Source organism: Ambystoma mexicanum, chromosome 1q (assembly GCF_040938575.1).
Source record: "Ambystoma mexicanum isolate Mex_15411 chromosome 1q, UKY_AmexF1_1, whole genome shotgun sequence".
Taxonomy (NCBI): domain Eukaryota; kingdom Metazoa; phylum Chordata; class Amphibia; order Caudata; family Ambystomatidae; genus Ambystoma; species Ambystoma mexicanum.
Genome location: NC_090922.1, coordinates 619,226,065 through 619,239,856, shown reverse-complemented (window position 1 = coordinate 619,239,856; position 13,792 = coordinate 619,226,065). Strand labels below are relative to the sequence as shown.

General features: G+C 48.0%; 1 protein-coding gene across 7 annotated transcripts in view; it reads right to left on the bottom strand.

Annotated features, from left to right (window-relative positions):
* The window catches only part of RALGPS2 (Ral GEF with PH domain and SH3 binding motif 2), a 2,782,724-nt gene that overhangs the window by 1,204,406 nt on the left and 1,564,526 nt on the right, over positions 1-13,792 (bottom strand). The gene's annotated exons all lie outside the window — the stretch shown is intronic.

The following is a 13,792-nucleotide window of genomic DNA, read 5'->3' as shown; positions in this document are numbered from 1 at the left end:
AGGACAACTGCCTAGGGCAACAACCCCTTCCTCCCTGGATAGCCTGTACATTGTATTGAAATATTTTGCTAAATCGGTCTAAGAAAAGGGCCTTTTCCTCCGTGGGTTTAATATTGGCCTGAAGGCTTTTCCAAGGGGCAGAGTGCAGTGGTGACTTCCGAAGGGGGAAGAGTGGAGGGATGAGGGAGGGAGTACATGGCCAAAGACCTCCAAGACTCCTCATATAGTCGCTGTCATGGGAGCAGCAGGATGAAGGACTTTCAGAATACCATGGGGACCGATACCAGATGCTGTAGAGGGAGCAGAGGGGAAGCCTGTCCCTGAGGTTGTTTTCCGGAAGACCCAGAAACTTGTCTAAAGACAAAACGTCCAGAAGCTAGTCTGATTCCGACCAATAGGAGGCCACAGCATTTCCCACTTCCTATGTTGAATAGAGAAAGGCAATGGGCAAGAAGGAAGAGTCTAACAGAGGTCTAGGACTGTAACGATCCCCCAGATAACCTGGAGCAGAGGACACCACCAGCACTTACTGAATGATTTAAATCGCTGGTCAAAAATAAGTTTGGGACCATGGGCCTGGGCTGAGACATCTGCAGGACCAATATGAAGGAAACTGAGAAATCATACCCCTTGCGGGTGGAGAAGGTCTCAAGAAGAGAATTCACACACTGACCATGAAGACAATCCCGGAATCTTCCAGCAACTATGGATCATCCAAAGAAACCTCCTCCAGTACCGGATCTGCTACTGAGGTAGAAGCAATTTCCACCTAGGAGGAAGTCAAAGAATCTTATACTCCTCTGCTCTTGTGCTACCCCTTCTTTAGAGAGGATAACTGCACTAGTGGGGAGTCATGCATTACACACCTGGAATACTGTTTTCTCTTGTGGCTAATCCAGTGCTTGTCAGCAGCTCCAGCCAGGGAGGAAGAAGCCCTTCATGGAGGTTCCCGAGAGATCTTTCATGCTGCCAAAACTTTGTGCAACAAAAGACTGGATTTTTGGAAGAAGAATGGACTAGAAGAACTCCCCTGCCGATTTGGAGGGTTCGGCCAAAGCCTTATTAAAATCGAGGACCAGCGCCTTGAGGCCCCTTCTTTGTTACAGTAATAGCCATATCCAGGTGGAAAGTGGTACCAGCACCAAAGGACTGCTAGTGGTAACACTGTGCACACCAACAGGCCGGGAGGTTAACTGTGTGCTGCAAGGGCTGAAGCAGACAGCTTCTAAATGGTCCTTGAAAAAGCACAAAATCCTGATGAGCGACTTCCTGCCAGATACAGAGAGTGCCTTCACCAGAGCCAGTACAGACATCGCCTTATCTACGTCAGCCTGGCATCAATTCATGAAGACTTTAACAGTGGACTCTGCCACTGGACTCCTCTTGGCTTATTTCAGAAGATCAGAAGCTGGAAAAGGGTGCTTTCAACGTATGCATCCTTAAACCCTGCGACTTATGGCATGCGCTCAGGGTGGGAACGAGGAATTTGAACTCAGTGAGATGATTTTGGGAAATATTTTAATAAAAAGCTTTTAAAAAAACCAATTGAATCTTTTTATTTATTTTTAAACACAAACAGCGAAAGGGGCAGGGCCTAGCGCAGAATAGATCGAAACCAATAATATCAATTTATTGAAAGTCACTAAGAGGTACTTCAAAAAAATAGACAAAATAGAAGACACAATAGGTGGCAGGCAGTTTATTGGCTGCTCTGAACACTAAGTGGAAAAATAGGAACTGGAGGTTAAGGGTACAGGGCAAGTTTGCACATGGGAGTGGAAGGTAATGGAGAGTTTGCGTTCCTGCTGCTGGAGGAAGGCTTTCCCAAAAAGTTGCGGAGATGGGAGAACCTGCATGGATGTAGTACTACAACAGACTGCAGCATAGATGAGCCCATTTGAGCTCTTAATGAGTGTAAAGCATCCCTTAAAGGCTTGAAGCAAACTCTAGGAGGGACTGCTCGCAGCAGTGAATTCTGACTTCTGCTGCAAAGGTACCATAGTCAGACGAAATGTCTCTTCAAGTCGACCCATCACTTTCATCCTACCTTCATTAAACCCTCTATTCGAACACATACTACAGCACTGGCCAGCAGTGCTGTTATGTTTCAGTATCAGAGAGAAGAACAAGTTACTTTCTTACCTGGTAACGTACTTTTGACGGGATGTTCCTCCGACGTATTCCTTATCTTTGATATACGTTTCCAGCTTGCTGGCCTCGGAAATTTTTTCTCTGTAGAGGGTGCTGTGCGTCGACGTCCGCCGAGTCGATGTCCCACGACGGCCACCGTATCGGCGCCGACGTCACCATGCCCATAAATAGATACGCGCTGCGTCCGTTGCTCAGTTTCGTTTTGTAGTATAAGAAAGACATGCCTGAATGGGTTAGTAACCTTGAAGGAGCGAAAGCTGCAACCACAAGGGAAGTTATCACTGCAGGGATGGATGGGAGGGGCGATAAGGAATACGTCGGAGGAACATCCCGTCGAAAGAACGTTACTAGGTAAGAAAGTAACTTGTTCTTCGAAGGGATTGTGTCCTCCGACGTATTCCTTATCTTTGATAGACTCCCATAGCAGTGGTATGTAATTGGAGGAGGGAGTGATAGTGTTATGTATCCCTTTAGGGATGGACCGAGTGTAATACGGCTTTGCCAAATCTGGTCTCTTGAGCAGTGGAGGAATCCAGATTGTAAAATTTTGTGAATGTATGTGTGGACGACCATGTGGAAGCCGCACATATATCCCGGACCAGTACCCCTCTCTGGAGAGCCGAAGAAGCTGCGATACCCCTGGTTGAATGAGCCCTGAGGTCTTGGGGTGGCTCTTTCCCTGCTAGTCTATAACATTCCAGGATGGCCAAGATAATCCACCTGGAGATGGTTTGTTTTGTTATGGGTAGTCCCAACTTGTGACCTGAGTATCCTACAAACAGCTGGTCTGCTTGCCTGATTCTAGCCATTCTGCCGATGTAAAAGCTGAGAGCTCGCCTAGGGTCCAGCCTGTGTAGCCTTTCCTCCTCTTTCCCCGGATGGGGAGGAGGGTAGAATGAAGGCAAGGTCATTTTCTGAGTAATATGGAATTCAGAAACTACCTTTGGGAGAAAATTAGGCTTCACCTGGAGGACAACCTTGTCCTTGTGGAAGATTATATGTGGGGGTTTACAGGAGAGAGCTTGAAGCTCACTCACCCTTCTAGCCGATGTTAGTGCTACAAGTAGGACAGTTTTAAGTGTGAGAAATCTTAATGCGCAAGAGTGAAGTGGCTCGAATGGAGTGCCCATTAAGAATTTAAGACTAAATGTAAGTCCCATAATGGAACCTGGAATGGTTTTGGGGGTAAACATTAGTCAGACCCTTGAGAAATTGTACCACTAGAGGAATTTTGAAATACGATGGTTCCTCCGCAGTGCGCTTGAAGATAGAAAGCACTGCGAAATAGCCTTTTACAGTGCCAACTTGAAGGCCTGAGTTTGCCAAGTAGAGTAGAAACTATAGCACCGTTGGTGTACCGCATGAAAAAGGGTCGATATTCTCTTCCCTACACCAGCTGCAAAACTTGTTCCAACGGCAGCGGTATAAATACTTTGTTGCTGGTCTTCTGGCCGAAAGCAACACCTCCATGACATCATCAAGGAGATCAGAATCCTTGTACCTCAACCTTTCAGAAGCTAAGCGTGAAGGTTGAGGGTTCTGATGTCTGGATGGAGAACCTGACCTCCCTTCTGCGAGAGAAGATTCTCTTTGAGTGGAAGACGGATTGGAGGACAGATGGACATATCTAGAAGGTCCGGGTACCACGTTCTCCTGGCCCAGTCCAGGGCAATTAGGATCATGGTTTTCCGGAGTCTTCTCAACCTCCTGATCATTTGAGGAATAACAGGGACTGGTGGAAACGCGTAGAGGAGTGGAAACTCCCAGTCCACTACCAATGCGTCTCCCAGAGCTCCTCTCGGGGGAAATTCCCTTGAATAGAACAGATCGCACTTCCTGTTGGTGCTTGTGGCGAACAGATCCACCTGATGGGTTCCACAAAGGGCGAAGATCTCTTGGACTTCCTGAGCTAGCTCCCATTTGTGGGAGACTGTGCTCTGCCTGCTCAGAGCGTCCGCTGTCAAATTCTTCTCTCTGGCTAGATGGACTGCCGATAGAGATTCCTTCCCGAATTGCCCAACACCAGAGCTGCATTGCCTCTCTGCACAGTGGTAGTGAACCTACGCCTCCTCTTTTGTTGAGGTAGTGCATGGCCACCGTGTTGTCCGTCATTATCAGGCCATTTCTCCCCTGTACTGATGGCAGGAAAGATGTCAGCGCTAGTCTGATCGCTCTCAGCTCTAATAGGTTGATATGTAGTCTGGACTCCGATGGAGACCAACGACCGCTGATGGTCAAGTCGTTGGCATGGGCTCCCCACCCTGTGAGCGAGGCATCTGTGACTACTGTTATCTCCGGCCATGGTTGCCAAAACAGTTCTCCTTTCAAGATGTTCTCTGAATTGGCCCACCACTGAAGGTCGTGGGCTACCTTGTCCGGAATCCGGAGGAGGTCTGACATTCTCCCTGAGAATTGTGACCACTGACTTCTCAGTGCCCACTGAAGAGATCTCATTCTCAGGCGAGCCTCTGGCACAAGGAAGATGCAGGATGCCATGAGGCCTAGCAACCTCAAAAAGCCGAAGGCTGGGAGACGTTGGGCATTTTGAAACTTGGTGACCATCTGTAGAATATCTTGAGCTCTCACCTCTGGTGGCGAGGCTTTTCCCAGGGAAGTGTCCAGGACCGCTCCAATGAACTGGAGTCTCTGAGATGGTATCATCTGTGACTTCTTTAAATTGAGGGAGAAGCCCAGTCTGTGAAGGAAGAGGCAGACATAATTTGGCCTGTTCCGAAGATACGGCCCTGATCAGCCAATCGTCCAGGTAGGGATAGATGTGGATCCCTTCCCTCCTTAGACTCGCCACCACTACCGACATCAGCTTGGTGAAGACCCTCAGGGCAGAGGTCAGCCCAAATGGCAGAACTCGAAATTGATAATGAGAGTTGCCAATTGCGAACCTCAGGTATTTCCTGTGCTTGAGATGGATTGGCACATGGAAATAAGCATCCTGAAGGTCCAGAGATACCAGCCAGTCCTGAAGCTGGAGGGCCTGAAGGATCTGAGAGAGTTACCATCTTGAACTTGTCCTTCCTGAGGAACTTGTTCAATTCTCTTAAGTCCAGGATGGGTCTCAGTCCTCCGTCCTTCTTTGGTATGAGAAAGTAGGGGAGAGTACCAGCCCTTGTTCCTGTCCGCTACAGGTACCGGTTCTATGGCACCTTTCTCTAGCAGGTCCATAATTTCCTGCAAGAGGAGCGGATCTGCAACTTTTTTCGGGAGCTGTTCCCCGGTGGATGACTCTGAGGGATGTGTAGAAAGGGTAGGCAGTAACCTTGGGCAACTGTCTCCAACGTCCAATCATCTGACGTTATAGCCTGCCATTGTCAGATGGTGAGTTAACCTGCCCCCTACAGGTGACTGGTGTGCAAAGGCCTCAGAGTGGTTTGGGGGCGGCTGATGCAGATGCCGAGGGTAAAGAGGCACCTGCTGCTGCTGCGGTCTTAGTACCTTTGATCCGTCCACCTCGGGTGGATCTTCTTTGGCCTCTTTGAGCCGGCTGTCCTCTGCCTTTTCCGAAGGCGGAATAATAGCGAAAGGACTTTCCTGTTCCTGAGGGGTGAAAAGGAGTTTGGCGGATAGCAGCTCCTAAGGATTTTGCTGCTGCTTTAGAAGTCTAACTTTTCCAGACTGTCATCAGCCTTTTTTCCGAATAACGAAGAGCTGTCAAAGGGCATATTCAAAAGTCTGGCCTGTACATCTGGAGCAAAGCCAGACTTTCGCAACCACGCATGCCTGCGGATTGTTGTACTAGCTGCCATGGTCCTGCTGATGCCAGTTTGAAGAGACTCGCACATGGCATCTTTGCCATCTTGAATGATGTTAAGGAAGGCTTTCTCCTCTCCATCGGGTATGCAGTCAGCCGCTGATGAAGCACACTCCCATAATGTGTGACTGAACCTGGCGAGCGTACAGGTGGCGTTGATGGACTTCAACGCCATACTGCAGGCAGAGAAGACTTTCTTTGCCATAGAGTCGTACCTCTTGTCATCCCTGTCCTGTGGGACAGTAGGGTAAGCAGTCCTACTGCTGGATGAAGTTGCCGCTTGAACCACCAGGCTCTCTGGGGTAGGGTGTTTTGGCAGGTATTCAGGGTCAGCAGCCGCTACCATATACTTTGTCGACAGTCTTTTATTGACTGCTGGGATGACTTCGGGAGTCTCCCAATTGGAAGCAATTTTTCTTTGTAGGGCTGCATGGAAGGGGACCACCGGGGTCCTCCTGTGGGCCTTTGTCCAATATATCCGTTCGACCAACCCATAAACAAATTATTCTTGCCATCAGGGTTCTATATGGTGTTTCTGCATGTTCCCCTGGGTCTGGCTTTACAAATTCCACTTCTGGGGAAGTATCAAGTCCACTGGCCTCATGAAGTGAGTCCTGTAGTTCCTTCAGCCTCCTTTCTTCAGAGGTGAAATCCTCTGCAGCAGGCAGTGAGGATCTCTGTAAACCAAAGGTTTCTTGGTCAGAGTCTTCTCTTTCTTCATAAATTGAAGAAAGACCAGGGTATTCTCTCTGAAATGGAGTAAAGCCCATCTCTAGGGCTGAAGGAGCCAAACTCGTCGTTATTGGACGAGAAAATGTCGAAGTCGTCGACGCCGATGTAACTGGCCTCGAAGGCGCCGAAAATGGCGTCTAAAAAACTGGAAGGGGCCTCGAAGAATTTGAGAGGATCGGGATCCTACTCGAGGGCATCGACGACGGTCTCGGCGTCGTGCCGGAGGCCCTTGAAAACACTGTTGGCTGTGGAGCCTTGGTCCTCTCTTTCATCGGCGTCGACGATGGCGTCGAGTCGATCGACTGACCGATGCGTCGAGGAACCCTTCGACAACAGCATCGATGGCGCCGACCCGTGCGTCGAGGGAATCTTACACGACGGCAAAGGAACCCACGACGACGGCATCGAAGACGGTGCCTTCTTACCCGATGGCTCATGGCGCTCTCGGGTGGAATGTTTCCCCGGGTGCTGCGACTTGCGGCATTTTGATTTTTTGGGTTTTTCACCCAGGGTATCACCCTCAGCTGTCTTTGAGGGGGTTGAGGCCGCGTTCTCGAAGACCTTAACATTTTCTTTCTGAATTCCTCCCACTCGGTTTGAGAACTGTGTTTGGTGGGACAGGAAACTCTTTCTGGGGACACTGAAGACGACGAGGAATGGGACCTTCGACGTCTCTTTTTTGAGTGTCTAGATCTCGACGAATGGTGGGAGCTGCTTCGAGATCTAGAATGGGAGTGTTTTCGACGGCGAGGAGACGAATGCCTCGACTCGGCTGACGAAACCTTTGAGGAGGTTTTGGCTGACTTACCTCTCTCGAGCTTCCCCTTCGCTCCTTCAGGGCTTTCGGCGTCATGGACATACAGTCCTCACACTCAGAACAATGGTGCTCGGACCCCAAGCACCATAAACAGACCCTGTGTGGATCCGTTGACATTTTTTTTACCGCAGTCTCGACATTTCTTGAAGCCGGATCGCGGCGTTGTCGGTTCGTATGAAGAAGTCATCGAGAACGATAAGGAATATTCATCCAATTAGATTTAGATAAACTGACTGAACTGAGCAATGACGTTCCGAGGCACCACGAAGCGCGGAAAAACGGAACTGAGCAACGGACGCAGCGCGTGTCTATTTATGGGCATGGTGACGTCAGCGCCAATACGGTGGCCGTCGAGTTACATCGACTCGGCGGACGTCGACGCGCAGCGCCCTCTACAGAGAAAACATTTCCGAGGCCAGCAACCTGGAAACGTATATCAAAGATAAGGAATACGTCGGAGGACACAATCCCTTCGAACATCAATCTAGAATGGCAGCCTAAATCAGTCATATTACTGTTACTTCAATGTTCATAATCCTTAGGCACATAGCCTCAGGCCAAATTTTTCAAGATGCTATTCTTTCCTCATGCTAAAGAGAGGGAGATGGCAAAGCATGTTAACGGTTAAATTGTAAAGTTATCAATCACAGCTCTAATGATGATGTACAGTTGTAATTCTAGTTTCAAATCATGTAACCAAAATAGCATCCCAGCGAGGGAAGACATCTAATGGCGTTTCCTTAAATTGAAGAAATAGAATGTCGGGAAGCAACTAAAGTTGAAGGAATACCCAGTACGCACTCCATAACCTTTGCTCAGACAACAAAATACCACGCAGCTTTTAGTCTCCTGTGACTCTTTGGATGTATTCTAAGAATCTATCGCACTCAGATTCACCCATTATCCTACCTGGCTGAGCACCTTCCATTCCAAACGACCTTCCCAAGTGCAATTGGGCCCTTTCCTCTCCGCCTCCTCACCCTCTACTTGTGGCATCCTCAGGGCTCTATCCTATTGCAGTGGCTCTTCAATATCTACCTTGCCCATCTGACCCACTTGATCTCCACCTTCTCCCCTCACTTACAGTGTTATGCCGTTGAGACCGCTCTCCTTCAAGCTTCCCTCCTCTACCCCCCTCTTCTTCCTCTCTCAAACCTGACTGCTATCCAGGCATGGTGTGCTGCTAATGATCTCTACCTCAATGCCAGTAAGACTGAGATCCTTCTCATTGGGAAGCCTGCTCTCCGTTTCTCCCCACTCTCTGGCTGCACTCTTTGGGGCCCCCCTCCCTAACACTCCTTTGAGGCAAAACAACCTTGGGGCAGTGGAGTAACTTTGCTGTAAATGTTGGGGGGAGGGGGGACAGGGGTGAGGTGAAGGGAGGGCAGGTGCTGGCTCATATGGATCGTTTTGGCCAAATTGTTTGATAAAATTTGGTTGAATGATAGATTTGACAAAATTCAGTCACCACGATTAGTTCAAAGCCGAAAATACCGAACATGAAGAGCTGGGGTTGCGGGGGTGTCCCCCGCCCCTCATGTTTGGTATTTTTTACTTTGGGGGCTATGGGGGGTGTCCCTTGCTTTCTCTGCATTAGATCGGTGGATTGGATGCTGCAGGGTACAGGAGAGCGGCGGATGGAGAAAAGGTATGTAGGGTGGTTTATAGGTGAACTGGAGGTTTGGGTGGACATGGGTTTGATTTTTGTACCGATGTAAAAACGTATTGGCAGCGAAAATGACTACGGTCAATTTTGCCGTGATTTTGTACCTCGGGCAAACAACCTAAATCCCTGAGGGATAACATTAGCCTACTACACCACAAGAGTCCATTGCCGACGCTCTTTTATAACTTTCATAAAACTGGTGACCCATGTTTAAAAATCAATTGGGCCCTCACACTTCTCCAGCCGGCCTGCCAGGCACACAGTGACACAACATAACATTCACAAACTTAATTCCAATAGAACATACAAGCAATGCATTATTTATCATTCATTCAGACACAAAAGTCAACATATGCTTGCATACACTCACACACACACAAATGCACCCAGCACCTCCATTGAAACACACTGTGCACACAACCTTTAAATGCACATATAGAATAACACATGCAAACAGTGGCGCAATGTTCATTGAGCAGACCAGACTTCATCACCCCTTGATCCCTGAAAATTAGGGCTAAATTGACTTGTCCTAGCTGAACTATGAAGCCATGGCTGAAAGGAACGGATTCACTGGAATGTCAGCAATTCCCTTGATTTTTCCTTTCATTCAAAGGCAGAAGCCATCGGTTAATGCAGTGCATTGGGTGACCAAGTATACTTGGTATCAATTTTTAAATGCCATATATCTCCAAACTTGGGTTCTGCACAGCACCTTATATGTGTATGTGCTGATAGATTTTTTTCTACAAGATTCTGACAGATTAAAATTAAGTTATGTTTTCCTGTGTTCAAATGGCTCCAAGCTGTGGAGTACCAAGCGGGAGAGGAGGTGGGGAGGGGGAAGCTGCCCCCGTGGATCTTTTAAGAGCCAGACCGGGACATTTGTCATTGGGACACCTCACCCGTTCAGAACATCAAAGAGGGTGCCCAATGGCAAAGGTGTTGCCGGCAGGACAATGTGTGCTGAGCAATTCCTGCTCAGCACGCTCATTGTCCTGGCAGCAAGACACCTTACCTATTCCGAATGGTAGAGGTGTCCTGTTGCCAGGCAATGTCCCATGGAGCTCCAGGCAGCCGAGGGTCCTCACATTGCTCTGTATTAACAGAGCATTACGATGTGAGCGATTAAGCACTGATGGGAGGGAGGGCAGTACTATTAGCAGGGACTTTTCTCCCTTTAGAAATGTGAATGGGAGGGTGTGATCAGAGGTGAGAAGGGTGCATAATGTTGCATGTTTTATGAAGTAATGACTATGGCTTTAAAACCCAAGGGGGATTTGTTAGGCTCACATTAATCTACATGGTGCTATTGTGACTTTGCATGTAGTATGGGGAGAATAAAACTAAAGTCATACTCCCATTGCTCAACATATTTCTATGACAATGTATATAGTGTATGGCTAGTTTACTATGAAAGGCTAGTTTATTATGTAATGTGGTTTGCTTCCAAGGCATTGCTATAAATAATTATTTAAGCACATGAAATGTAAAGCAAAACCTTAATAAATATCTACATCAACTAAACCTGGCAAGATGTGCGCGGTTGCTTAAATTGTCCACATCCCAGTGTCACCAAATAACCAAGTGTGTGATCCTGAGCAAATCATGTAATCACATGGTGCCTTATCTGCATCTTTGAAAGTGACTCAATCACTTCATAGCTTATGTTAATGTATCATGGTATTATAATGGAAAAGCCTAATGACTATAGAGTTGCTCCACGTATAACAAAAGTGCAATTTAGGTAGTTTGCACCACAAAGTTATTTGTCACTTGACTTATTCATGGCCACTTATTTAAAGTCACTTCCATGGTGCCTCCAAGTATCAAGGACTGATGATGTGCCTTGCAATGTCTTTTTCTGTGACGTTATTTCTGTTTGGTGCAATCCATATAATAATTAGGAAATGTGCATGTATTTTGCCTAAGAGGGCTTGGACAGAGCTCTAATAGACAGGTTTCCTTCAGCTGGAATGATCCTGCGGTTTTACTTTTGTTGCTGTGTATTAAAATGGCATCTTCCACTAATGTTAACAAAAAGGTAGATTGGGGTAGGGGTGGGCGGTTTGGGGGCGCCAATGAGACCATGTGGAATTCCACATACTGCATTTCATTGCTCCTCCCCCCCTCACTTTTACAATTCGGGATGCTCCCCTGCTTAGTTTGGTAAGTGAAGCAGTTTTTCGTGGCCTGTAACCTGAATCATGACACCCATTTACTAATTTGCACCACACCTTCCTGAAAAAGTGTCTGCACAACTAGAAATACGTTTTGCCAGTTTGATGAAGATATTTTTGGGCAGCAGGGGGAAAAGTTATACAGGGCACCTAAAAGTGAGCTTTTAACACAAAATTCCATACGGTTCCTTCTGCGCACCTAGAGCAAAAACTGCTTAACAAAAGTTCACCATGTTTGGAAGGCGTATAGCACTCAGCTTCATTTTACGGAATTTACAAAGTATGACAGTTTTGGGTCACAAGTTTTCTCAGCTTGACACTTTCCACTTGGGGAGGGCGCATCTTCCGCCAACTTTTTTTAAATTAGGATGGTGGGGCTTTAGTAGCATCTGAAAAGTGGCAAGACTAATTTTAGAGGCGTTGCAGAGCTGTGGCTTGCACCAGAGAATATGTTTGTTATTGTTAGTGTGTTTTCATACCTGGGGCCTTAATGTGTACTGTGAGATCTGCTCACATTGTCCAAATGTGACACGTCCCTCACTAGGGTCAACCCGCATCCCAGCCCCCCAACCAACATATACAAACACAATTAAAAAGGATTTAAAAAAAATAAAAACTCTGCTCTGCTTTCAAATGCCGCCTGGGCCACGTCTCATGTTACACCGACCTAACCTCGCCGCACTCGCGCACCTCCACACAGAAACCAGCAAGCTGAATGAGCTTCCTAGTTCCTGTCTGTGTGTCACACTAATACAAAGCCAGAAAGCGATTCTCTGCGCCGCAGCTCCTGGAAGTGCTGCTAGCATGGCAGCACAGGCGCCAGGTCCTGCAACACACAGTTCAGCACCCTGGCTGCTGACTTTGAGTCAGGCCAGCCAGGGTGAGGGATTAAGCCATGGAGGGCATCCCAGCCCTGAATGTGTTGCAGCACAGCTACCAGGCATCTCAGCATTATGTAATGAGACAGTGCAAGCCTTACTGGGCACCCCAGCCGGGCTTGCGCTGTCCAATTACATAATTGATGATTGCAGCTCCGCCTGTCCTCCCTCCAAAAGTTGGGGGGGACAAAAAGGTATGCCACAGAAGTTAGGGGGGACAGAAACCCCTATCCCCCCTTATAATTACAGCCATGCCTTGGGGTCATCTTCGACTCCTCTCTCTCCTTCTCCCCTCACATCTCAGACCTTGCCAAGAAGATCAACTTTCATCTGCACCTCCTCAGAGGCATTCTCCCTTTCCTCACCTTTCCCCAGAAGCTCAATGTCTCCATAGCTCTGGTTCCTCTCACCTCCCTTTGCCCTCTTCAACTAATACACAATAGGGCTGCTAGACTTATCCGTGGCCCAAGCCCAGGGACTGCATCTCTCCTGCCCTAAAATCTCTCAAATGGCTCCCGGTGGCTGCAAGCATCAAATTCAAGACCCTGAGCATCATCCATAAGGCTTTCTGGGACCTGGGAGCCTGCGACATCCAACTTTCTCACCCGAAATAACTCCCTTGGTGCTACAGTCCTCCGGTCCTCTAGCTCCAACTCTCTGCAGATCAGATGTTTCTCCAAGCAGAGGATGGGAGGGAAGATCTCTTCCTTTGGTAGGAGCCTCCCTCTGCCCCCCTCAGACTTGAGCTGGATCTCCTTAAGCTCCGGAAACCTCTCAAGACTTTCCTCTTCTCCTGCTCCTTTCCTCTCCCCATTCGTTGCTAAAATTCCCCTGCCGCTGCGACTGGTGCCTGCCCCTTATTTGTTCCTACATAGGCCAGGCCGCCCTCCTTGTCCAGTCCTCCTGAGCACCCTAACCAGTGCTTGTCCATGGGGACACTTACCCCAGGATGCCCTAGCACTTGCCTTCCTGGGCTCCGCTCAGCACTTGCCCTGCCCCAGAGCCCCACCCCTCATGCACATCTCCCTCCACACCATTAACCCAGCCCTTCCGCCCCGTCATGTCATGTCCTGTCCCTTCCCCCGCACTGGTCACTGCACTTACATGGTCTGAATGTCACAAAGCCTAGTAGGACCATTTATTGTTTCTCCCCTGTCCCCTCCAACCCCACCTTTTGTCTTGCGGGACCTTGAAACACTGGTGTATAGGCGCCATACAGGTGTCCAATAAATAAATACAATCTTGAGTATTTATGCACTAACCTCCAATAACAAACACATGCTTATCCCATTAGCAACCCACTCTCGCCCCACTGACGATCTGTCAAAAAGCCTCTTCTCTAACTTCCTTCCCACCTCCAGAAAGGCACAAAGACCACATTGTTCACTCAAAACAATCTAAATTAAAAATAAAATGATGAAATACCCTTCAGTGTAATTGTCTAAAGATCTACAGGATACTTTTGTAATAGAGATATTTTGTGAATTGTTCATGCTGTTACAATAAGTGGAAAAACCTGTGCACTTTTTCGATCAATTGTCAAGAAAAGCTAGGTTGGGGGGATACAAATTTAGGGGGCGGAAAACATGCAAGGGTGAAGCT